Below are 8,106 nucleotides of genomic sequence, written 5' to 3' on the forward strand. Positions count from 1 at the left end.
GATTCAGGGTCTCGGAATCCGTACCGAGTAAATCAAAAGACGTAAATCCATAAATAGGAGTTTGTTAAGAACTCATGATTAAGATCATCCTATATATGACCATCAGTAAACTCAATTAGAATTTCTATGCATAATGGAAATTATTAGAAATTCATATTGTGCCTGTGTCCATGTTCCACATAATCTCATTATGCGAAATACACTCATTCAATATCTCGCCATATTAACAGTGCGGATAACACCGTTCCATTCTAAATGGGAATGACATGTATTAATAATGTTTTAATTAAAGATTCCGAACTTTAATTAAATTCATTATGAACAATTACTTTTGATTATTATCCTTAAACATTATCCTCTCGTATACAACACTTATATACCATGTTTAAGGTTACATAAATAATCAATGAATTTTATTTGATATTCATAAAATATTCATAAATATATGCACATAAAATGATGAATAAACTCTTTTATTAAATAAATAATAAATATCATTTTACATCTCATGTTTCTAGGACACTATTCCCAATATAAACCACGTATAAGATGACCTAAATTATTAGATTACAATAATATCTAGGAAATTGTCCAACAGAAAACACTTCAACTAGTTGACTTAACTTCCAACTTCAAATTTTCAAAAATAAAAAAAAAATAAAAAAAACACTTCAAATTTTCAAGGTTAAAATATGAGATCAAAGTTAAACAAGTTATATTATTATGCTCTACCTAATTATCATTTTATTTTCTTCTTTTTTTCTATCCTACTAAAGATATCATATCATACGCCGATAAAAAAAAATATCATATTATTTTTTTTATAATAAATATATAATTAAAATTAATATTTATATTAGAGATAGTCTGCTATAGTTATTACTGTAGCTTCTCATATATACATATAAAATTATGTGTGTATATAACTTATAAAGCAAAAAGAAAAGAAAGAAAATTCCTATTAAGAATGATTGGATAACATTGGCCAGACATGTGGAGCCTGCATGCGTCTTAAATGCAATTACATTGATAATCGTGCACCTATAATATCCTATCCATGACAAGCTGTTCTTCTTTTCTATTCCTTTGCTCACGTGTTCTTATTAGTTTTCCGGAATAAAAGTTCTCTAATTAATCCCAAATTCTCTAATTAATCCCAAATTATCAAGGAAATCTTGTCTGTTTCTTCATGTCAAATTAGTATAATCTTTTTTGTTTCTTCATTTCTTTCATGTGAGTTGGAGGAATGCAAAACGATTACACATGAAAAAGATCTAATTGGTTGACATCCTACTTTACAGCCAAACTAATTCTTAGTGTGTCTATACATACATACATAGTCCTAGAACTTTGGGCCGGTGGGCCTGCCCGAGGCCCAAATTTTTCGGGCTCGGCAGGCAGGCCTATAAGGCTGCCCGTCCAAGTAAAAATTTGGACTCGGGCTGCCCGAAAATGGACGGAGTCGTCGGAGCCCGTCGCCGATGGAAAGCTGTCAACTAGCGTCCGCCAGAATTTTTTTTGAATTTTTTCACTCCGGCCCGAATTGCCCGAACCTGAAGCCCGAAAATTGCCCAAATTGGCAGAACCCGAAGCCCGAAAATTGCCCGAATTGACCGTTGCCCAAATTTCAGCCGAACCCGCCTGAACCCGACCCGCCGAGACAAAAAGTGACTGTTGGATCCGAATTTGGGGAAAAAAATTAAATTTTTAACTCAAAAATTTCTCTATAAATACCCCCCATTCCCCACACATTTTTCTCACTAAAACTCTCTCAATCCCTCTCAATTTCTCTCAATCTCTCTCAAATTCTCTCAATCTCTCAAATCTCTCTCACAATTTTTCTAAAAATTATCACAATATCTTAAAACTATCACAATATGACAAGTTGAATATGATGAGTAAGTCACAGTCTATTTGAAGATTCTCAACCACAGTCATCATGTTTATTTCTATCCATCTCTAAGCGTAGGTTGTCCTTTTTTTTGTGGTAAAGTATTTTAGCATAAACAAAACATGATATTGAAATACAACTGTTAGTTATATGTTTTGGTTTCTCTTCACTGTTAGTTAAATATTGCATATGCAGATTAATGATGAGGTCTTGCGATTGTTATTGTTAGCGGTCAAAAGTTTTGATCAAGATGTCTTGAGATTTTAAGAGGTGAACCGAAGAAGACTTGTTTTGTATATTATTTAAAGTGGGAAATTCCGTATGTTGTTGTTGTTAATATTATTAATAATTTGCATTTAGTGAAAAAATGGTAAAATAAATAATTTATTGGAGGTCAGAGTTAGGGTGCTTTGTTTGGATCAGGATGTCTTGTGATTTAAGAGGTGAGCTGAAGAAGACTTGTATTGCGGGAATTTTTGTATCTCGTGGAACTTTTTGTAATCAATCTTTAGCAGTTTCTTTGTAAGTAAAAGTGTTGTGGACTAATAATAATCTATAACCTGAAGACACTATTATTCGTGCATTTTGATAGTATCTTTTGGATTTTTTTTTTCTTTTGCTCATGAATTCTGCTTGTCATGTTATGTGTACTTGTTGAAACCATCCTTCGAGTTTTTAAGCAAAAATAAATATGTTTATTTTCAAAGAAACAACAGACAGGAATAGAGAAACAATAAAACATTTTATTGCGCCCATTCGTCAAGAAATTTTTAAAGTGCAGCACTTTAGCTAGTTTGTTGCTCTTTAATTATTTAATCACATTACTTTTCCTATTACTATATGCTTGCATTATTTTGTTGGTGCAAAGGCTGATGGTACTCTGGATAAATACAATTACTAAATAATAGTATATTATATAATATATATATATATACAATATTATAAAAATTTTAAAAATATAAAAAATATTTTTTTTCGGGCCACTCAGGCAGGCTCGGGCAGCCAAACACATGCCCGTGGCCCGTCCATGGGCCTTCTTGGGCTCGGGCAGGCGGCCCAAAAAAATCGGGCCGGGCGGGTTCGGGGTCGGGCAAAAAGTCAAATTTTTTCGGCGGTCGTGGGCGGCCCGTCCAAAGTTCCAGCACTATATATACATGGTATCAGAGTAGGAGGTCTTGAGTTTAAACTCCCGTAATTGCACTCTTTATCTCCATTTAAATTGTCATCATGTGTTGGGTCTTTAATATATATCGGGCTTAAAATATTAATGTGTTGGGCTTTCTAATTAATTTACCCATACGATTACTCATTGTCCAGCCCACATGTGAGGGAGAATATTAAAGTATTAAACTATTATTGGTTCATCTCCTAATAACTTAAGCTTTTAGGATGGATTGGTAAACTAATATATATATATATATATATATATATATAACCTCAATTAAGAATTATTATTTGTTTGAGACGTTGGAGCCATCGTGCATGCAAGCCGCTTTTGATACAAGTGTTGTATGGTAAAATTCTGAACTTTAAATGAGGGTATTAAATAATCGAAGACAGTTTAGCATTGACCGCCACATTGGATGATAATTTTCTTAGAAGTAGACCGTAAGTTAAGGGTGAGGTATTCATAAAAGGTCGACCGCTTCGAGGAGAGACAAAGGACAATATAAAGTCGACCGCACCAACAGCTATAGGCGAATATGGTTATGAGAGCGCTTATGAAGTCGAGCCTATGCAAGTCAAGAGAGATGCAAGATTTGCTCCAAAATTTGCTATTTGTAATTCAAATATACGAAATTTAAATAATAAAAGCGTCCTAATTAATTGTAACCTTGATCTGTCGGGAAATTATTCCAAAAGATGAGGGCATAATCTTGAAATTAAATAGGGAAGACACATGGGATAATGGTCAACAATATAAATAAGGAACTGTAGGTTGAAAAAGCCCAGGGTCTGATTGAGAGTAAATAGAGTGTGTAATTCTTCTAAAAATAATGAATTATCTCATCCCCATAAGGACGTCTAAATTAAAGATGAACCACTATAATTCTCATGTAATCTTAAATTTTAATTATTTTTAATCGTGTTTAAAATTATTAAATGCACACAAACTGTTTTGAAATTTATTATATTTCTGTGAGACGAGTTGTCATCGTCAATGACAAGTATACTAGATTATTCTGGGAAACGTTTTGAAATAGTCTGTTAAAATGGAATATTAAACGTTATGCCATAACCAAAGACCGTAATCAAACCTCGGGTGTGTATTATATATATATATATATATAATTTTTTTTTATTGTCAAATGACTTGAAGACGTGAAATTGATCTGAAATCTTATAAATTATTTATGTACATAATTTTTATAGTTATTATATAAAATAAATGTTCTATTATACTTATGTTACCTTTGTATAATGTTATGAGTAAAAGGATAATAGAGTTGGAAAAAAAAACCCTATATTTTTGAATAAAAATTGGAAAATAAGAAAATGGGAATATGAAATATGAAATAGCACGTGGGCACGTGATGAAGTGATGATTAGCATAATACACAACTACCAGTCAGTCACAGATGTGGAATTTCAGTTTAGGTGATTTTTGGAGGTTGGGACTTTGGGAGATCTGGAGGATAGACTAGACACCACCCACATGTCCTCATCTTCCTTTTGTTTCCCAACTAACTTCTTTTTTTTTTTTCAAGCAAAAAAAAAAAAAAGTTTTTTTAAGGTCCAATTAATTTTCTTCAACTAATTCTCCCATCTTTTTTTACTAAATGACAAACCTTGTCAAGACAATTCCCACTCCATAAAAATTTATCCATTTATTTCGTTGATTCGAGTTTTGTTACAGTAAAAAATTTTAAAAAACAGTCACATCTAACTTTTTTGTTACAGTAAAAAGCTCTCACACAACATTACATCTCAACTCGAATTAAAAACTCGAATTAGTAAACCGAACGGGCCCCAAACTCGTTCTAATTCCTTTATACTCTATGTATTTATGTATAAATTATAAATTGTTTTGAAGTTTAAACTAGGGAATTTTATTATAAATTACGGTTGCCCATTTGGGTTTTGGTTAGTTTTTTATTTTATTAAATTTATCTCCTTTTTTTGAACTAATTAGGGGGAATCATTCTCTATGGAACAAAGGTAACCTTTATGAAAAGATATCATAATCTTATTAGGATTTACTATTGTCAAGTTAAATTATAACTTTAGTTTATGTGTCTTTCGTGAAATGTTTCATAACACATCATTTTCCCTTTTACACGTGTAACAAATCATTGGCTTACTATATCTCATGAAAAGTAAAGGATAAGAAGGGGGGAAAAAAAACTCATGCCTAAGGAGGGAACTTTTTCATTAGCATTTTAAAAAAAAGAGGGAACTTTTTCTTTATTCTTTTTGGTTGTAGGCCACAATATACAACATCATTGCAAAAGACAAGAGTCTTCATTGGAATAAATCAAGCACAGTTGAAAGTAATTGGTACTTTTTAAAATAATTGATGAACAATATGGACTCTCCCAAAACAATTAACCTAATCCACTTTAAATGATGGGATTTTAATAAAACTGAGGTTGCAACTTAGTTAATATTGCATTATAGGAAATGTCTTTAGTTAGACACTGGAATCAATCTGATGCTTATAACATTTTTCATTCATCATTAAAACATTGTTAGTACATTCATGCAATACTCAGGGCCCGTTTAATTCGTTGGTTGAATTTTTAATTCGAATTGAGATGCGACTTTATGTGAGAATTTTTTACTGTAGTAAAAAAATTAGATGTGATTGTTTCAAAGAGCTTTTTACTGTAGCAAAACTCGAATTGGTGAAATGAACGTGACCCTTAATTTGTTTAAGTATAACAATTAATACTATAATTGTTGCACTACATTTATATATCTATACACTTAAAATAAGATTGTACTCAAAATCTACCTATGTATGTGCATATATGATTTCAATGATATTATATAACATCAGTCAAATCAAAATTTAAAGCTCTACTATTTGTAAACCATGACATACCTAAGTCCTCCTCCTCCTCCTTTGGTCCACACCTTTCCAAAAGCTTCGTAATATATTCTTCAAGTTATTGACATTTTTTTGTCACCTTCAATGACTTCAATGAAGCTACAGTTGATGCTTCAGTTCTCAAGCAAAAAGAAAATTCATTGGTTAACCCAAAACAGATCCTGCCTAATTTTGCGAGATCATAAAACATTTTATCCATGTTTTGACTATACAACTGCTTCTAGGTGGCAATGGCATTAGCAATTGTTCATTAAGTAAATAACTTCTATAATGATATTGAGTCAAAAAATTATGTAACTATGCAAATCCTAGTGCCACTAATCTAATTCTGATATGGTTTTGGTTATTGGTCTTCAAGTTCAACCACCTTCTCAAACTCTCACAAAATTGAATGACTGAATTGCCCTCCGCGCTTCCTTGGATCACATTCAAGATTGAGGGTTGGAACCGTCTTTTCACCTCATAAGGTAAACGGTATTAAGAAATATCAAGCAACAATGCTATTAGACACCAATAGTGCATCCGACATATACATGTGTGAATCGCATTTTGTTATGATATCAGACACTGTTAATACCGTCTTTAAGCATTAATGGTGTCCATAATCAACAGCTTAAACGGGATGGGTTCGACATGTACATGTGTGAATCTCATTTCATGATGTCTGACACTATTAATAGTAATACGGTCTTATCCTATTTTATCATTTTTGAAGACCAAGTTGCTACCAAAGAACATGTTCATAAGCAAACTTTCTTTTTTTTTTTATTTTTTAACTCTAGCAAATAGGTGGACCAGTTTATATTCTGACCCAAGCAGTCTCGGACACACGCCTTAACTGTGCGTGGGACAGTGGTTCCCATTCCTGCACAAGACACACTTCCCAGTTCCGAGGCTCAAAACATTCACGTTGATTTAGAATGATGTTTTAAAATCATTCTCAATTCACGGAAAAAAAAAAAAAATTATAACGAATTACGAATTATGATTTAAATTATGTCATGAATTCACCAACTAAACACATTTTTTTTTATTTTTGACTGAAAAATTAGTTTTGGTTCGATTTGTAGATGCAAAATGCAAATATAAGAACAAAGGGTCAAAGGGATATATAAAAGAGACGGTTAGTTGGCCGTACCATAGGGCTGGTTGTTTTAAGTCACCGAGAAATTTTTTTAAAGATCTCAAAAGGGTTAGTGCAAAAAAAAAAAAAAAAAAAAAGAAGAGAAAATAATCACTGATGTGTAATGTGTAGTCCCAAGAACATAGCTTGAAAAATATATGAAAAATGACCAAACTTATATTTTACTAAACTATAGTAGTAAAATATAGTGACAAAATAGTTCGTTTAATGGTTGAAATTCCCTCATTTTGTTTTCTCAAACAGTGAAGAAGCCTTTGCTTGCATTGATGTTTTAGAATCTCTCTCTCTCTCTCTCTCTCTCACTCCCAAAACGGTAGTGTTAAAAAATCTCAGCAGCTCCAGAAAAGTGAAAGAGAAGCTAAAAAATCTCAGCAGCTCCAGAAAAGTGAAAGGGAAGCCAGTGAAGACAATTCCTTTCTCAGTTTTGTTGCGTTGTTTCTAGCTCAAAAAATAAGACATGACCAGAAGAAACTTTGTTATATTATAAAGTTATGAACTTTGTTAAGGTATTGTTATATTATCTCTCTTCGTCCAACGTCAAGTTCCTAACATTTATGATGTCACGTTCTTTTTTCTTAGTAAATTTTTGGTTTACAATATGTGGGTTTTTTTTTTTTTTTTTTTTTTTTTTTTTTTTTTTTTTTTTTTTTTTTTTTTCATGTTTTATATCCTTATGTATTTTTTTTTCGCCATATTCCCAAAGTTCAGAGTTACTCAAGTTTGAGAGATCTCCGAGAAGGCACTCACCAGCCGTCTTCTTCAGTTTGTTGTTAAAAAGGCATTCTGGTTAGTTCTCTCTCTCTCTCTCTCTCTCTCTCTCTATCACACTTCTCAGTTCTTAGCATATCAAAGGTCTTGCTTTATTCTCAATCATCTAACTTTTTTTTTTCTGGGGTTCATTAGAAGTATGCAAAATGGGCTTTTGATAATGTTTCTCTTTCTTTGTTTTTTGCCTTATGTTGTACGATTATTAGAGGCTTTTTCCTTGCTCGTAAGACTGCGTTTTTCCTTCTTTAGTAA

The 8,106-nt window shown here is 32.1% G+C and overlaps 1 long non-coding RNA gene across 1 annotated transcript in view; it reads left to right on the forward strand.

The window, feature by feature from the left end:
• The first annotated feature begins 7,243 nt into the window (after nt 1-7,243).
• LOC112092385 overlaps nt 7,244-8,106 on the forward strand; it is a 1,891-nt gene continuing 1,028 nt past the window's right edge. Inside the window, exons 1-2 of the long non-coding RNA XR_002902569.1 lie at nt 7,244-7,592; nt 7,795-7,872. This is a non-coding gene — a long non-coding RNA (uncharacterized LOC112092385). The remainder of the gene's footprint in view (nt 7,593-7,794; nt 7,873-8,106) is intronic.

This window comes from Morus notabilis, unplaced genomic scaffold, assembly GCF_000414095.1.
Source record: "Morus notabilis unplaced genomic scaffold, ASM41409v2 Scaffold845, whole genome shotgun sequence".
Taxonomy (NCBI): Eukaryota; Viridiplantae; Streptophyta; class Magnoliopsida; order Rosales; family Moraceae; genus Morus; species Morus notabilis.